This window comes from Carcharodon carcharias, chromosome 7 (genome assembly GCF_017639515.1).
Source record: "Carcharodon carcharias isolate sCarCar2 chromosome 7, sCarCar2.pri, whole genome shotgun sequence".
Taxonomy (NCBI): Eukaryota; Metazoa; Chordata; class Chondrichthyes; order Lamniformes; family Lamnidae; genus Carcharodon; species Carcharodon carcharias.
In genome coordinates, this window is record NC_054473.1 from 115,026,566 (window position 1) to 115,045,534 (window position 18,969).

General features: G+C 42.0%; 1 protein-coding gene across 2 annotated transcripts in view; it reads left to right on the top strand.

The window, feature by feature from the left end:
* The window catches only part of elmo3 (engulfment and cell motility 3), a 238,284-nt gene that overhangs the window by 112,045 nt on the left and 107,270 nt on the right, over nt 1-18,969 (top strand). The gene's annotated exons all lie outside the window — the stretch shown is intronic.

Sequence of the window (18,969 nt, forward strand, 5' to 3'; positions counted from 1 at the left end):
CATTATACTGGGAGCAAATAGGCCCATTAATATGGTTTACACTGGGAGTGAATAGGGAGGAGTTTGGTCCATTTTAACTGTTTACAGTGGGAGTGAATGGGGAAGGGATTTGTCCATGTTAACTGTTTATACTGGGAGTAAATGGGGAGGGGTATGATCCATTTTAAATATTTACAGTGGGAGTGAATGGGGAAGGGCTTGGTCCATTTTAAATGTTTACAGTGAGAGTAAATGGGGAGGGGTTTGGTCCATTTTAACTGTCTACACTGGGAGTGAATGTGGAGGAGGTTGGTCCATTTTAACTGTTTATAGTGAGAGTGAATGGGGAGGGGTTTGGTCCATTTTAACTGTTTACAGTGATAGTGAATGGAAAGGTGTTTGGTCCATTTTAACTGTTTACAGTGATAGTGAATGGAAAGGTGTTTGGTCCATTTTAACTGTTTACAGTGAGAGTGAATGGGGAGGGGTTTGGACCTATTAACTGTTTACACTGGAAGTGAATGAGCAAGGGTTTGGTCTATTTTAACTGTTTGCAGTGGGAGTGAATGGGGAGGGGTTTGGACCATTTTAAATGTTTACAGTGAGACTGAATGGGGAGCAGTTTGGTGCTTTTAACTGTTTACAATGGGAGTGAATGAGGAGGGGTTTGGTCCATTTTAACTGTTTACAGTGAGATAGAATGGGGAGGGGTTTGGTCCATTTAAACTGTTTACAGTGACAGTGAATGGGGAGGGGTTTGATCCATTTTAACTGTTTACAGTGATAGTGAATGGGGAGGGGTTTGGTCCATTTTAACTGTTTACAGTGGGAGTGAATGGGTAGGGGTTTGGTCCATTTTAACTGTTTACTGTGGGAATGAATGGGGAGGATTTTTGTCCATTTTAACTGTTTACAGTGATAGTGAAAGGGGAGGGGTTTGGTCCATTTTAACTGTTTACAGTGAGACTGAATGTGGTGGGTTTTGGTCAATTTTAACTGTTTACAGTGGGACTGAATGGGGACGCGGTTGTCCATTTTGACTGTTTACACTGGAAGTGAATGGGAAAGGTTTGGTCCATTTTAACTGTTTACAGTGGGAGTGAACGGGGAGGGGGTTGGTACATTTTAACTGTCTACACTGGGAGTGAATGTGGAGGGGGTTGGTCCATTTTAACTGTTTACAGTGAGTGTGAATGGGGAGGGGTTTGGTCCATTTTAACTGTTTACAGTGAGAGTGAATGGGGAGGGCTTTGGACTGTATTATATGTTTATACTGGGAGTGAATGGGGAGGTGTTTGGTCCATTTTAACTGTTTACAGTGAAAGTGAATGGGGAGGGGTTTGGTCCATTTTAACTGTTTACAGTGAGAGTGAATGGGGAGGGGTTTGGTCCATTTCAACTGTTTACAGTGAGTTAATGGGGAGGGGTTTGGACCGTATTATATGTTTATACTGGAAGTGAATGAGGAGTGGTTTGGTCTATTTTAACTGTTTGCTGTGGGAGTGAATGGGGAGGGGTTTGGACCATTTTAAATGTTTACAGTGAGACTGAATGGGGAGCAGTTTGGTGCACTTAACTGTTTACAATGTGAGTGAATGGGGAGGGGTTTGGTCTATTTTAACTGTTTGTAGTGGGAGTAAATGGGGATGGGTTTGGATCATTTTAAATGTTTACAGTGATACTGAATGGAGAGCAGTTTGGTGCATTTTAACTGTTTACAATGGGAGTGAATTGGGAGGGGTTTGGTCCATTTTACCTGTTTACAGTGGGAGTGAATTGGGAGGAGTTTGGTCCATTTTAACTGTTTACAGTGAGAGTGAATGGGGAGGGGTTTGGACGATTTTAAATGTTTACCGTGGGAGTGAATTGGGAGGGGTTTGGACCATTTTAAATGCTTACACTGGAAGTAAATGGGGAGGGGTTTGGTCTATTTTAACTGTTTGCAGTGGGAGTAAATGGAGATGGGTTTGGATCATTTTAAATGTTTACAGTGAGACTGAATGGAGAGCAGTTTGGTGCATTTTAGCTGTTTACAATGGGAGTGAATGGGGAGAGGTTTGTTCCATTTTAACTGTTTACAGTGGGAGTGAATGTGGAGGGGTTTGGTCCATTTTATGTCCGTTTTAACTGTTTACAGTGAGTGAATGGGGCGGGATTTGGAGCATTTTAACTGTTTAAAGTGGGAGTGAATGGGGAGGGGTTTGGACCATTTTAACTGTTTAAAGTGGGAGTGAATGGGGCGGGGTTTCGTTCATTTTAACTGTTTACAGCGCGAGTGAATGGGGAGGGGTTTGGTCCATTTTAACTGTTTACACTGGGAGTGAATGGGGAGGGTTTTGGTCCATTTTAACTGTTTACACCTGGAGTGAATGGGGAGAGGTTTGGTCCATTTTAAATGTTTGCAGTGTCAGTGAATGGGGAGGGGTTTGGACCATTTTAACTGTTTACAGTGAGTGAATGGGCAGGATTTTGGTCCATTTTAACTGTTTACGATGAGTGAATGAGAAGGGGTTTGGTCCATTTTAATTGTTTAAAGTGGGAGTGAATGAGGAGGGGTTTGGTTCATTTTAACTGTTTACAATGAGAGTGAATGGGGAGGATTTTGCTCCATTTTAACTCTTTACAGTGAGAGTGAATGGGTAGGCGTTTGGTCCATTTTAACTATTTACAGTAAGTGAATGGGGAGGGGTTTGGTCAATTTTAACTGCTTAGAGTGGGAGTGAATGGGGAGGTTATTGGTCCATTTTAACTGTTTACAGTGAGAGTGAATGGGGAAGGGTTTGGTCCATTTTTACAGTTGATAGCGAGAGTGAATGTGAAGGGGTTTGGATCATTTTAAATGTTTACAGTGGGAGTCAATGGGTAGGGGTTTCAACCTTTTAAATGTTTACACTGGAAGTGAATGGGGAGGGGTTTGATCTATGTTAACTGTTTGCAGTGGGAGTGAATGGGGAGGGGTTTGGACCATTTTAAAGTTTACAGTGAGACTGAATGGAGAGCAGTTTGGTCCATTTTAACTGTTTACAATGGGAGTGAATTGGGAGTGGTTTGGTCCATTTTAACTGTTTACAGTGGGAGTGAATGGGGAGGAGTCTGGTCCATTTTAACTGTTTACAGTGGGAGTGACTGGGGAGGGCTTTGGACCATTTCAAAGTTTACTGTGAGACTGAATGGAGAGCAGTTTGGTACATTTTAACTGTTTACAATGGGAGTGAATGTGGAGGGGTTTGGTCCATTTTAACTGTTTACAGTGGGAATGAATGGGGAGGAGTCTGGTCCATTTTAACTGTTTACAGTGGGAGTGACTGGGGAGGGATTTGGTCCATGTTAAATGTTTGCACTGGGTCTGAATGGGCAGGGGTTTGGTCAATTTTAACTGTATACAGTGAGTGAATGGGGAGGGGTTTGCTCCATTTTAACTGTTTACAGTGAGTGAGTGGGGAGGGGTTTGGTCCATTTTAACTGTATACAGAGAGTGAATGGGCAAAGGTTTGGGCCATTTTAACTGTTTAAAGTGAGAGTGAATGGGGAGGGGTTTTATCCATCATAACTGTTCACAGGGAGAGTGAATGGGGAGGGGTTTGGTCCATTTTAAATGTTTACAGTGGGAGTAAATGAGGAGGGGTTTGGTCCATTTTAAATGTTTGCAGTGTGAGTGACTGGGGAGGGATTTGGTCCATTTTATCTATTTACAGTAAGTGAATGGGGTGGGGTTTGGTCAATTTTAACTGCTTAGAGTGGGAGTGAATGGGGCGGTTATTGGTCCATTTTAACTGTTTACAGTGAGAGTGAATGGGGAAGGGTTTGGTCCATTTTCACAGTTTACAGCGAGAGTGAATGGGTAGGGGTTTGGATCATTTTAAATGTTTACAGTGGGAGTCAATGGGTAGGGGTTTCAACCTTTTAAATGTTTACACTGGAAGTGAATGGGGAGGGGTTTGATCTATGTTAACTGTTTGCAGTGGGAGTGAATGGGGCGGGGTTTGGACCATTTTAAAGTTTACAGTGAGACTGAATGGAGAGCAGTTTGGTACATTTTAACTGTTTACAATGGGAGTGAATGTGGAGGGGTTTGGTCCATTTTAAATGTTTACAGTGGGAGTGAATAGGGAGGAGTTTGGTCCATTTTAACTGTTTACATTGGGAATGAATGGGGAGGAGTCTGGTCCATTTTAACTGTTCACAGTGAGAGTGAATGGGGAGGGGTTTGGTCCATTTTAACTGTTTACATTGGGAGTGAATGGGGAGGCGTTTGGTCCATTTTAACTGTTTACAGTGGGAATGAATGGGTAGTATTTTTGTCCATTATAACTGTTTACAGTGATAGTGAAAGGGGAATGGTTTGGTCCATTTTAAATGTTTGCAGTGTGAGTGAATGGGGAGGGCTTTGGACCATTTTAACTGTTTACAGTGAGTGAATGGGCAGGATTTTGGTCCATTTTAACTGTTTACGATGAGTGAATGAGAAGGGGTTTGGTCCATTTTAATTGTTTAAAGTGGGAGTGAATGAGGAGAGGTTTGGTTCATTTTAACTGTATACAGTGAGAGTGAATGGGGAGGATTTTGCTCCATTTTAACTGTTTACAGTGAGAGTGAATGGGTAGGGGTTTGGTCCATTTTAACTGTTTACAGTGAGTGTATGGGGTGGGGTTTGGTCAATTTTAACTGTTTACAGTAGGAGTGAATGGATAGGTTATTGGTCCATTTTAACGGTTTACAGTGAGAGTGAATGGGGAAGGCTTTGGTCCATTTTTACAGTTTACAGCGAGAGTGAATGGGGAGGGGTTTGGTCCATTTTAACTGTTTACCGTGAGTGAATGGGCAGGATTTTGGTTCTTTTTAACTCTTTACAATGAGTGAATGAGAAGGGGTTTGGTCTATTTTAATTGTTTAAAGTGGGAGTGAATGAGGAGAGGTTTGGTCCATTTTAACTGTTTACAGTGAGTGTATGGGGAGGGGTTTGGTCAATTTTAACTGTTTACAGTGGGAATGAATGTGGAGGATTTTTGTCCATTATAACTGTTTACAGTGATAGTGAATGGAAAGGTGTTTGGTCCATTTTAACTGTTTACAGTGAGAGTGAATGGGGAGGGGAGGGGTTTGGACCTATTAAATGTTTACACTGGAAGTGAATGAGCAGGGGTTTGGTCTATTTTAACTGTTTGCAGTGGGAGTGAATGGGGAGGGGTTTGGACCATTTTAAATGTTTACAGTGAGACTGAATGGGGAGCAGTTTGGTGCTTTTAACTGTTTACAATGGGAGTGAATGGGGAGGGGTTTGGTCCATTTTAACTGTTTACAGTGAGATAGAATGGGGAGGGGTTTGGTCCATTTTAACTGTTTACAGTGAGAGTGAATGGGGAGGGGTTTGATCCATTTTAACTATTTACAGTGGGAATGAATGGGGAGGATTTTTGTCCATTATAACTGTTTACAGTGATAGTGAAAGGGGAGGGGTTTGGTCCATTTTAACTGTTTACAGTGAGAGTGAATGTGGTTGGTTCTGGTCAATTTTAACTGTTTACAGTGGGACTGAATGGGGACGCGGTTGTCCATTTTGACTGTTTACAGTGAGAGTGCATGGGGAGGGGTTTGGTCCATTTTAACTGTTTACACTGGGAGTGAATGGGAAAGGTTTGGTCCATTTTAACTATTTACTGTGGAAGTGAACGGGGAGGGGGTTGGTACATTTTAACTGTCTACACGGAGTGAATGTGGAGGGGGTTGTTCCATTCTAACTGTTTACAGTGAGTGAATGGGGAGGGATTTCGTTCATTTTAACTGTTTACAGCAAGAGTGAATGGGGAGGGGTTTGGACCATTTTAACTGTTTACAGAGGGAGTGAATGGGGAGAGGTTTGGTCTATTTTCACTGTTTACAGTGAGTGAATGGGCAGGATTTTGGTCCATTTTAACTGTTTACAACGAGTGAATTAGAAGGGGTTTGGTCCATTTTAATTGTTTAAAGTGGGAGTGAATGAGGAGGGGCTTGGTCCATTCTAACTATTTACAGTAAGTGAATGGGGAGGGGTTTGGTCAATTTTAACTGCTTAGATTGGGAGTGAATGGGGAGGTTATTGGTCCATTTTAACTGTTTACAGTGAGAGTGAATGTGGTGGGTTCTGGTCAATTTTAACTGTTTACAGTGGGACTGAATGGGGACGCGGTTGTCCATTTTGACTGTTTACAGTGAGAGTGAACGGGGAGGGGTTTGGTACATTTTAACTGTCTACACTGGGAGTGAATGTGGAGGGGGTTGGTCCATTTTAACTGTTTTCAGTGAGTGTGAACGGGGAGGTGTTTGGTCCATTTTAACACTTTACAGTGGGAGTGAATGTGGAGGGGTTTAGTCCATTTTAACTGTTTACTGTGGGAATGAATGGGGAGGATTTTTGTCCATTTTAACTGTTTACAGTGATAGTGAAAGGGGAGGGGTTTGGTCCATTTTAACTGTTTACAGTGAGACTGAATGTGGTGGGTTTTGGTCAATTTTAACTGTTTACAGTGGGACTGAATGGGGACGCGGTTGTCCATTTTGACTGTTTACACTGGAAGTGAATGGGAAAGGTTTGGTCCATTTTAACTGTTTACAGTGGGAGTGAACGGGGAGAGTGTTGGTACATTTTAACTGTCTACACTGGGAGTGAATGTGGAGGGGGTTGGTCCATTTTAACTTTACAGTGAGTGTGAATGGGGAGGGGTTTGGTCCATTTTAACTGTTTACAGTGAGAGTGAATGGGGAGGGCTTTGGACTGTATTATATGTTTATACTGGGAGTGAATGGGGAGGTGTTTGGTCCATTTTAACTGTTTACAGTGAGAGTGAATGGGGAGGGGTTTGGTCCATTTTAACTGTTTACAGTGAGAGTGAATGGGGAGGGGTTTGGTCCATTTTAACTGTTTACAGTGAGTTAATGGGGAGGGGTTTGGACCGTATTATATGTTTATACTGGAAGTGAATGAGGAGTGGTTTGGTCTATTTTAACTGTTTGCAGTGGGAGTGAATGGGGAGGGGTTTGGACCATTTTAAATGTTTACAGTGAGACTGAATGGGGAGCAGTTTGGTGCACTTAACTGTTTACAATGTGAGTGAATGGGGAGGGGTTTGGTCTATTTTAACTGTTTGTAGTGGGAGTAAATGGGGATGGGTTTGGATCATTTTAAATGTTTACAGTGATACTGAATGGAGAGCAGTTTGGTGCATTTTAACTGTTTACAATGGGAGTGAATTGGGAGGGGTTTGGTCCATTTTACCTGTTTACAGTGGGAGTGAATTGGGAGGAGTTTGGTCCATTTTAACTGTTTACAGTGAGAGTGAATGGGGAGGGGTTTGGACGATTTTAAATGTTTACCGTGGGAGTGAATTGGGAGGGGTTTGGACCATTTTAAATGCTTACACTGGAAGTAAATGGGGAGGGGTTTGGTCTATTTTAACTGTTTGCAGTGGGAGTAAATGGGGATGGGTTTGGATCATTTTAAATGTTTACAGTGAGACTGAATGGAGAGCAGTTTGGTGCATTTTAGCTGTTTACAATGGGAGTGAATGGGGAGAGGTTTGTTCCATTTTAACTGTTTACAGTGAGAGTGAGTGGGGAGAGGTTATGTCCGTTTTAACTGTTTACAGTGAGTGAATGGGCAGGATTTTGGTCCATTTTAACTGTTTACGATGAGTGAATGAGAAGGGGTTTGGTCCATTTTAATTGTTTAAAGTGGGAGTGAATGAGGAGGGGTTTGGTCCATTTTAACTGTTTACAGTAAGAGTGAATGGGGAGGATTTTGCTCCATTTTAACTGTTTACAGTAAGAGTGAATGGGGAGGATTTTGCTCTATTTTAAATTTTTGCAGTGGGAGTGAATGGGTAGGGGTTTGGTCAATTTTAACTGCTTAGAGTGGGAGTGAATGGGGAGGGATTTGGTCCATTTTAACTGTTTACAGTGAGTGAATGGGGAGGGGTTTGGTCCATTTTACAGTTGATAGCGAGAGTGAATGTGAAGGGGTTTGGATCATTTTAAATGTTTACAGTGGGAGTCAATGGGTAGGGGTTTCAACCTTTTAAATGTTTACACTGGAAGTGAATGGGGAGGGGTTTGATCTATGTTAACTGTTTGCAGTGAGAGTGAATGGGGAGGGGTTTGGACCATTTTAAAGTTTACAGTGAGACTGAATGGAGAGCAGTTTGGTCCATTTTAACTGTTTACAATGGGAGTGAATTGGGAGTGGTTTGGTCCATTTTAACTGTTTACAGTGGGAGTGAATGGGGAGGAGTCTGGTCCATTTTAACTGTTTACAGTGGGAGTGACTGGGGAGGGCTTTGGACCATTTCAAAGTTTACTGTGAGACTGAATGGAGAGCAGTTTGGTACATTTTAACTGTTTACAATGGGAGTGAATGTGGAGGGGTTTGGTCCATTTTAAATGTTTACAGTGGGAGTGAATGGGGAGGAGTTTCGTCCATTTTAACTGTTTACAGTGGGAATGAATGGGGAGGAGTCTGGTCCATTTTAACTGTTTACAGTGGGAGTGACTGGGGAGGGATTTGGTCCATGTTAAATGTTTGCACTGGGTCTGAATGGGCAGGGGTTTGGTCAATTTTAACTGTATACAGTGAGTGAATGGGGAGGGGTTTGCTCCATTTTAACTGTTTACAGTGAGTGAGTGGGGAGGGGTTTGGTCCATTTTAACTGTATACAGAGAGTGAATGGGCAAAGGTTTGGGCCATTTTAACTGTTTAAAGTGAGAGTGAATGGGGAGGGGTTTTATCCATCATAACTGTTCACAGGGAGAGTGAATGGGGAGGGGTTTGGTCCATTTTAAATGTTTACAGTGGGAGTAAATGAGGAGGGGTTTGGTCCATTTTAAATGTTTGCAGTGTGAGTGACTGGGGAGGGATTTGGTCCATTTTATCTATTTACAGTAAGTGAATGGGGTGGGGTTTGGTCAATTTTAACTGCTTAGAGTGGGAGTGAATGGGGCGGTTATTGGTCCATTTTAACTGTTTACAGTGAGAGTGAATGGGGAAGGGTTTGGTCCATTTTCACAGTTTACAGCGAGAGTGAATGGGTAGGGGTTTGGATCATTTTAAATGTTTACAGTGGGAGTCAATGGGTAGGGGTTTCAACCTTTTAAATGTTTACACTGGAAGTGAATGGGGAGGGGTTTGATCTATGTTAACTGTTTGCAGTGGGAGTGAATGGGGCGGGGTTTGGACCATTTTAAAGTTTACAGTGAGACTGAATGGAGAGCAGTTTGGTACATTTTAACTGTTTACAATGGGAGTGAATGTGGAGGGGTTTGGTCCATTTTAAATGTTTACAGTGGGAGTGAATAGGGAGGAGTTTGGTCCATTTTAACTGTTTACATTGGGAATGAATGGGGAGGAGTCTGGTCCATTTTAACTGTTTACAGTGAGAGTGAATGGGGAGGGGTTTGGTCCATTTTAACTGTTTACATTGGGAGTGAATGGGGAGGCGTTTGGTCCATTTTAACTGTTTACAGTGGGAATGAATGGGTAGTATTTTTGTCCATTATAACTGTTTACAGTGATAGTGAAAGGGGAATGGTTTGGTCCATTTTAAATGTTTGCAGTGTGAGTGAATGGGGAGGGCTTTGGACCATTTTAACTGTTTACAGTGAGTGAATGGGCAGGATTTTGGTCCATTTTAACTGTTTACGATGAGTGAATGAGAAGGGGTTTGGTCCATTTTAATTGTTTAAAGTGGGAGTGAATGAGGAGAGGTTTGGTTCATTTTAACTGTATACAGTGAGAGTGAATGGGGAGGATTTTGCTCCATTTTAACTGTTTACAGTGAGAGTGAATGGGTAGGGGTTTGGTCCATTTTAACTGTTTACAGTGAGTGTATGGGGTGGGGTTTGGTCAATTTTAACTGTTTACAGTAGGAGTGAATGGATAGGTTATTGGTCCATTTTAACGGTTTACAGTGAGAGTGAATGGGGAAGGCTTTGGTCCATTTTTACAGTTTACAGCGAGAGTGAATGGGGAGGGGTTTGGTCCATTTTAACTGTTTACCGTGAGTGAATGGGCAAGATTTTGGTTCTTTTTAACTCTTTACAATGAGTGAATGAGAAGGGGTTTGGTCTATTTTAATTGTTTAAAGTGGGAGTGAATGAGGAGAGGTTTGGTCCATTTTAACTGTTTACAGTGAGTGTATGGGGAGGGGTTTGGTCAATTTTAACTGTTTACAGTGAGAATGAATGTGGAGGATTTTTGTCCATTATAACTGTTTACAGTGATAGTGAATGGAAAGGTGTTTGGTCCATTTTAACTGTTTACAGTGAGAGTGAATGGGGAGGGGAGGGGTTTGGACCTATTAAATGTTTACACTGGAAGTGAATGAGCAGGGGTTTGGTCTATTTTAACTGTTTGCAGTGGGAGTGAATGGGGAGGGGTTTGGACCATTTTAAATGTTTACAGTGAGACTGAATGGGGAGCAGTTTGGTGCTTTTAACTGTTTACAATGGGAGTGAATGGGGAGGGGTTTGGTCCATTTTAACTGTTTACAGTGAGATAGAATGGGGAGGGGTTTGGTCCATTTTAACTGTTTACAGTGAGAGTGAATGGGGAGGGTTTTGATCCATTTTAACTGTTTACAGTGGGAATGAATGGGGAGGATTTTTGTCCATTATAACTGTTTACAGTGATAGTGAAAGGGGAGGGGTTTGGTCCATTTTAACTGTTTACAGTGAGACTGAATGTGGTGGGTTTTGGTCAATTTTAACTGTTTACAGTGGGACTGAATGGGGACGCGGTTGTCCATTTTGACTGTTTACACTGGAAGTGAATGGGAAAGGTTTGGTCCATTTTAACTGTTTACAGTGGGAGTGAACGGGGAGAGTGTTGGTACATTTTAACTGTCTACACTGGGAGTGAATGTGGAGGGGGTTGGTCCATTTTAACTTTACAGTGAGTGTGAATGGGGAGGGGTTTGGTCCATTTTAACTGTTTACAGTGAGAGTGAATGGGGAGGGCTTTGGACTGTATTATATGTTTATACTGGGAGTGAATGGGGAGGTGTTTGGTCCATTTTAACTGTTTACAGTGAGAGTGAATGGGGAGGGGTTTGGTCCATTTTAACTGTTTACAGTGAGAGTGAATGGGGAGGGGTTTGGTCCATTTTAACTGTTTACAGTGAGTTAATGGGGAGGGGTTTGGACCGTATTATATGTTTATACTGGAAGTGAATGAGGAGTGGTTTGGTCTATTTTAACTGTTTGCAGTGGGAGTGAATGGGGAGGGGTTTGGACCATTTTAAATGTTTACAGTGAGACTGAATGGGGAGCAGTTTGGTGCACTTAACTGTTTACAATGTGAGTGAATGGGGAGGGGTTTGGTCTATTTTAACTGTTTGTAGTGGGAGTAAATGGGGATGGGTTTGGATCATTTTAAATGTTTACAGTGATACTGAATGGAGAGCAGTTTGGTGCATTTTAACTGTTTACAATGGGAGTGAATTGGGAGGGGTTTGGTCCATTTTACCTGTTTACAGTGGGAGTGAATTGGGAGGAGTTTGGTCCATTTTAACTGTTTACAGTGAGAGTGAATGGGGAGGGGTTTGGACGATTTTAAATGTTTACCGTGGGAGTGAATTGGGAGGGGTTTGGACCATTTTAAATGCTTACACTGGAAGTAAATGGGGAGGGGTTTGGTCTATTTTAACTGTTTGCAGTGGGAGTAAATGGGGATGGGTTTGGATCATTTTAAATGTTTACAGTGAGACTGAATGGAGAGCAGTTTGGTGCATTTTAGCTGTTTACAATGGGAGTGAATGGGGAGAGGTTTGTTCCATTTTAACTGTTTACAGTGAGAGTGAGTGGGGAGAGGTTATGTCCGTTTTAACTGTTTACAGTGAGTGAATGGGCAGGATTTTGGTCCATTTTAACTGTTTACGATGAGTGAATGAGAAGGGGTTTGGTCCATTTTAATTGTTTAAAGTGGGAGTGAATGAGGAGGGGTTTGGTTCATTTTAACTGTTTACAATGAGAGTGAATGGGGAGGATTTTGCTCCATTTTAACTGTTTACAGTGAGAGTGAATGGGTAGGGGTTTGGTCCATTTTAACTATTTACAGTAAGTGAATGGGGAGGGGTTTGGTCAATTTTAACTGCTTAGAGTGGGAGTGAATGGGGAGGTTATTGGTCCATTTTAACTGTTTACAGTGAGAGTGAATGGGGAAGGGTTTGGTCCATTTTTACAGTTGATAGCGAGAGTGAATGTGAAGGGGTTTGGATCATTTTAAATGTTTACAGTGGGAGTCAATGGGTAGGGGTTTCAACCTTTTAAATGTTTACACTGGAAGTGAATGGGGAGGGGTTTGATCTATGTTAACTGTTTGCAGTGAGAGTGAATGGGGAGGGGTTTGGACCATTTTAAAGTTTACAGTGAGACTGAATGGAGAGCAGTTTGGTCCATTTTAACTGTTTACAATGGGAGTGAATTGGGAGTGGTTTGGTCCATTTTAACTGTTTACAGTGGGAGTGAATGGGGAGGAGTCTGGTCCATTTTAACTGTTTACAGTGGGAGTGACTGGGGAGGGCTTTGGACCATTTCAAAGTTTACTGTGAGACTGAATGGAGAGCAGTTTGGTACATTTTAACTGTTTACAATGGGAGTGAATGTGGAGGGGTTTGGTCCATTTTAAATGTTTACAGTGGGAGTGAATGGGGAGGAGTTTCGTCCATTTTAACTGTTTACAGTGGGAATGAATGGGGAGGAGTCTGGTCCATTTTAACTGTTTACAGTGGGAGTGACTGGGGAGGGATTTGGTCCATGTTAAATGTTTGCACTGGGTCTGAATGGGCAGGGGTTTGGTCAATTTTAACTGTATACAGTGAGTGAATGGGGAGGGGTTTGCTCCATTTTAACTGTTTACAGTGAGTGAGTGGGGAGGGGTTTGGTCCATTTTAACTGTATACAGAGAGTGAATGGGCAAAGGTTTGGGCCATTTTAACTGTTTAAAGTGAGAGTGAATGGGGAGGGGTTTTATCCATCATAACTGTTCACAGGGAGAGTGAATGGGGAGGGGTTTGGTCCATTTTAAATGTTTACAGTGGGAGTAAATGAGGAGGGGTTTGGTCCATTTTAAATGTTTGCAGTGTGAGTGACTGGGGAGGGATTTGGTCCATTTTATCTATTTACAGTAAGTGAATGGGGTGGGGTTTGGTCAATTTTAACTGCTTAGAGTGGGAGTGAATGGGGCGGTTATTGGTCCATTTTAACTGTTTACAGTGAGAGTGAATGGGGAAGGGTTTGGTCCATTTTCACAGTTTACAGCGAGAGTGAATGGGTAGGGGTTTGGATCATTTTAAATGTTTACAGTGGGAGTCAATGGGTAGGGGTTTCAACCTTTTAAATGTTTACACTGGAAGTGAATGGGGAGGGGTTTGATCTATGTTAACTGTTTGCAGTGGGAGTGAATGGGGCGGGGTTTGGACCATTTTAAAGTTTACAGTGAGACTGAATGGAGAGCAGTTTGGTACATTTTAACTGTTTACAATGGGAGTGAATGTGGAGGGGTTTGGTCCATTTTAAATGTTTACAGTGGGAGTGAATAGGGAGGAGTTTGGTCCATTTTAACTGTTTACATTGGGAATGAATGGGGAGGAGTCTGGTCCATTTTAACTGTTTACAGTGAGAGTGAATGGGGAGGGGTTTGGTCCATTTTAACTGTTTACATTGGGAGTGAATGGGGAGGCGTTTGGTCCATTTTAACTGTTTACAGTGGGAATGAATGGGTAGTATTTTTGTCCATTATAACTGTTTACAGTGATAGTGAAAGGGGAATGGTTTGGTCCATTTTAAATGTTTGCAGTGTGAGTGAATGGGGAGGGCTTTGGACCATTTTAACTGTTTACAGTGAGTGAATGGGCAGGATTTTGGTCCATTTTAACTGTTTACGATGAGTGAATGAGAAGGGGTTTGGTCCATTTTAATTGTTTAAAGTGGGAGTGAATGAGGAGAGGTTTGGTTCATTTTAACTGTATACAGTGAGAGTGAATGGGGAGGATTTTGCTCCATTTTAACTGTTTACAGTGAGAGTGAATGGGTAGGGGTTTGGTCCATTTTAACTGTTTACAGTGAGTGTATGGGGTGGGGTTTGGTCAATTTTAACTGTTTACAGTAGGAGTGAATGGATAGGTTATTGGTCCATTTTAACGGTTTACAGTGAGAGTGAATGGGGAAGGCTTTGGTCCATTTTTACAGTTTACAGCGAGAGTGAATGGGGAGGGGTTTGGTCCATTTTAACTGTTTACCGTGAGTGAATGGGCAAGATTTTGGTTCTTTTTAACTCTTTACAATGAGTGAATGAGAAGGGGTTTGGTCTATTTTAATTGTTTAAAGTGGGAGTGAATGAGGAGAGGTTTGGTCCATTTTAACTGTTTACAGTGAGTGTATGGGGAGGGGTTTGGTCAATTTTAACTGTTTACAGTGAGAATGAATGTGGAGGATTTTTGTCCATTATAACTGTTTACAGTGATAGTGAATGGAAAGGTGTTTGGTCCATTTTAACTGTTTACAGTGAGAGTGAATGGGGAGGGGAGGGGTTTGGACCTATTAAATGTTTACACTGGAAGTGAATGAGCAGGGGTTTGGTCTATTTTAACTGTTTGCAGTGGGAGTGAATGGGGAGGGGTTTGGACCATTTTAAATGTTTACAGTGAGACTGAATGGGGAGCAGTTTGGTGCTTTTAACTGTTTACAATGGGAGTGAATGGGGAGGGGTTTGGTCCATTTTAACTGTTTACAGTGAGATAGAATGGGGAGGGGTTTGGTCCATTTTAACTGTTTACAGTGAGAGTGAATGGGGAGGGTTTTGATCCATTTTAACTGTTTACAGTGGGAATGAATGGGGAGGATTTTTGTCCATTATAACTGTTTACAGTGATAGTGAAAGGGGAGGGGTTTGGTCCATTTTAACTGTTTACAGTGAGAGTGAATGTGGTTGGTTCTGGTCAATTTTAACTGTTTACAGTGGGACTGAATGGGGACGCGGTTGTCCATTTTGACTGTTTACAGTGAGAGTGCATGGGGAGGGGTTTGGTCCATTTTAACTGTTTACACTGGGAGTGAATGGGAAGGGGGTTGGTACATTTTAACTGTCTACACGGAGTGAATGTGGAGGGGGTTGTTCCATTCTAACTGTTTACAGTGAGTGTGAATGGGGAGGGATTTCGTTCATTTTAACTGTTTACAGCAAGAGTGAATGGGGAGGGGTTTGGACCATTTTAACTGTTTACAGAGGGAGTGAATGGGGAGAGGTTTGGTCTATTTTCACTGTTTACAGTGAGTGAATGGGCAGGATTTTGGTCCATTTTAACTGTTTACAACGAGTGAATTAGAAGTGGTTTGGTCCATTTTAATTGTTTAAAGTGGGAGTGAATGAGGAGAGGCTTGGTCCATTCTAACTATTTACAGTAAGTGAATGGGGAGGGGTTTGGTCAATTTTAACTGCTTAGATTGGGAGTGAATGGGGAGGTTATTGGTCCATTTTAACTGTTTGCAGTGAGAGTGAATGTGGTGGGTTCTGGTCAATTTTAACTGTTTACAGTGGGACTGAATGGGGACGCGGTTGTCCATTTTGACTGTTTACAGTGAGAGTGAACAGGGAGGGGTTTGGTACATTTTAACTGTCTACACTGGGAGTGAATGTGGAGGGGGTTGGTCCATTTTAACTGTTTTCAGTGAGTGTGAACGGGGAGGTGTTTGGTCCATTTTAACACTTTACAGTGGGAGTGAATGTGGAGGGGTTTGGTCCATTTTAACTGTTTATAGTGAGAGTGAATGAGGAGAGGTTTGGTCCATTTCAACTGTTTACAGTGAGTGAATGGGGCAGGTTTTGGAGCATTTTAACTGTTTAAATTGTGAGTAAATGGGGAGGGTTTTGGAGCATTTTAACTGTTTAAGGTGGGAGTGAATGGGGAGGGATTTCGTTCATTTTAACTGTTTACAGCGAGAGTGAATGGGGAGGGGTTTGGTCCATTTTAACTGTTTACACTGGAAGTGAATGGCGAGGGTTTTGGTCCATTTTAACTGTTTACAGAGGGAGTGAATGGGGCTAGGTTTGGTCCATTTTAACTGTTTACAGTGAGTGAATGGGCAGGATTTTGGTCCATTTTAACTGTTTACATTGAGTGAATGACAAGAGGTTTGGTCCATTTTAATTGTTTAAAGTGGGAGTGAATGAGGAGGGATTTGGTTCATTTTAACTATTTACAGTAAGTGAATGGGGAGGGGTTTGGTCAATTTTATCTTTTTACAGTGAGAGTGAATGGGGAAGGGTTTGGTCCATTTTTACTGTTTACAGCGAGAGTGAATGGGGAGGGGTTTGGATCATTTTAAATGTTTACAGTGGGAGTGAATGGGGAGGGATTTGGTCCATTTTAAATGTTTGCACTGGGTCTGAATGGGCAGGGGTTTGGTCAATTTTAACTGCATACAGTGAGTGAATGGGGAGGGGTTTGCACCATTTTTACTGTTTACAGTGAGTGAATGGGGAGGAGTTTGGTCCATTTTAACTGTATACAGATAGTGAATGGGCAGAGGTTTGGTCCATTTTAACTGTTTACAGTGAGAGTGAATGGGGAGGGGTTTTATCCATTTTACCTGTTTACAGTGGGAGTGAATGGGGAGTAGTTTGGTCCATTTTAACTGTTTACAGTGAGAGTGAATGGGGAGGGGTTTGGACGATTTTAAATGTTTACAGTGGGAATAAATTGGGAGGGGTTTGGACTATTTTAAATGCTTACACTGAAAGTGAATGGGGAGGGGTTTGGTCTATTTTAACTGTTTGCAGTGGGAGTGAATGGGGATGGGTTTGGATCATTTTAAATGTTTACAGTGAGACTGAATGGAGAGAAGTTTGGTGCATTTTAACTGTTTACAATGGGAGTGAATGGGGAGAGGTTTGTTCCATTTTAACTGTTTACAGTGGAAGTGAATGGCGAGAGCTTTGGTCCATTTTAACACTTTACAGTGGGAGTGAATGTGGAGGGGTTTGTTCCATTTTAACTGTTTACAGTGAGAGTGAATGGGGAGAGGTTTGGTCCATTTTAACTGTTTACATTGAGTGAATGGGGCGGGTTTTGGAGCGTTTTAACACTTTAAAGTGGGATGAATGGGGAGGGTTTTGGACCAGTTTAACTGTTTGAAGTGGGAGTGAATGGAGAGGGATTTCGTTCATTGTAACTGTTTACAGCGAGAGTGAATGGGGAGGGGTTTGGTCCATTTTAACTGTTTACACTGGGAGTGAATGGCGAGGGTTTTGGTCCATTTTAACTGTTTACACTGGGAGTGAATGGGGAGAGGTTTGGTCCATTTTAAATGTTTGCAGTGTGAGTGAATGGGGAGGGGTTTGGACCTTTTTAACAGTTTACAGTGAGTGAATGAGAAGGGGTTTGGTCCATTTTAATTGTTTGAAGTGGGAGTGAATGAGGAGGGGTTTGGTTCATTTTAACTATTTACAGTGAGAGTGACTGGGGAGGATTTTGCTCCATTTTAACTGTTTACCGTGAGAGTGAATCGGTAGGGGTTTGGTCCATTTTAACTATTTACTGTAAGTGAATGGGGAGGGGTTTGGTCAATTTTAACTGCGTAGAGTGGGAGTGAATGGGGAGGTTATTGGTCCATTTTAACTGTTTACAGTGAGAGTGAATGGGGAAGGGTTTGGTCCATTTTTACAGTTGACAGCGAGAGTGAATGGGGAGTGGTTTGGATCATTTTAAATGTTTACAGTGGGAGTCAATGGGTAGGGGTTTCAACCTTTTAAATGTTTACACTGGAAGTGAATGGGGAGGGGTTTGATCTATGTTAACTGTTTGCAGTGGGAGTGAATGGGGAGGGTTTTGGACCATTTTAAAGTTTACAGTGAGACTGAATGGAGAGCAGTTTGGTACTTTTTAACTGTTTACTATGGGAGTGAATGTGGAGGGGTTTGGTCCATTTTAAATGTTTTCAGTGGAAGTGAATGGGGACGGGTTTGGTCCATTTTAACTGTTTTCAGTGGGAATGAATGGGGAGGAGTCTGGTCCATTTTAACTGTTTACAGTGGGAGTGACTGGGGAGGGATTTGGTCCATGATAAATGTTTGCACTGGGTCTGAATGGGCAGGGGTTCGGTCTATTTTAACTGTATACAGTGAGTGAATGGGGAGGGGTTTGCTCCATTTTAACTGTTTACAGTGAGTGAATGGGGAGGGGTTTGGTCTACTTTAACTGTTTACAGTGAGAGTGAATGGTGAGGGGTTTTGTCCATTATAACTGTTTACAGTGAGAATGAATGGGGAGGGGTTTGGTCCATTTTAAATGTTTACAGTGGGAGTAAATGAGGAGGGGTTTGGTCCATTTTAAATGTTTGCAGTGTGAATGAATGGGGAGGGATTTGGTCCATTTTAACTATTTACACTGGAAGTGAATGGGGAGAGGTTTGGTCCATCTTAACTGTTTACTGTGAGTGAATGGGCAGGATTTTGGTCCATTTTAACTGTTTACAATGAGTGAATGAGAAGGGGTTTGGTCTATTTTAATTGTTTAAAGTGGGAGTGAATGAGGAGGGGTTTGGTCCATTTTAAATGTTTACAGTGGGAGTGAATGGGTAGGGGTTTGGTCCATTTTAACTGTTTACAGTGAGTGTATGGAGAGGGGTTTGGTCAATTTTAACTGTTTACAGTGGGAATGAATGTGGAGGATTTTTGTCCATTATTACTGTTTACAGTGATAGTGAATGGAAAGGTGTTTGGTCCATTTTAACTGTTTACAGTGAGAGTGAATGGGGAGGGGTTGGACCTATTAAATGTTTACACTGGAAGTGAATGAGCAGGGGTTTGGTCTATTTTAACTGTTTGCAGTGGGAGTGAATGTGGAAGGGTTTGGACCATTTTAAATGTTTACAGTGAGACTGAATGGGGAGCAGTTTGGTGCTTTTAACTGTTTACAACGGGAGTGAATGGGGAGTGGTTTGGTCCATTTTAACTGTTTACAGTGA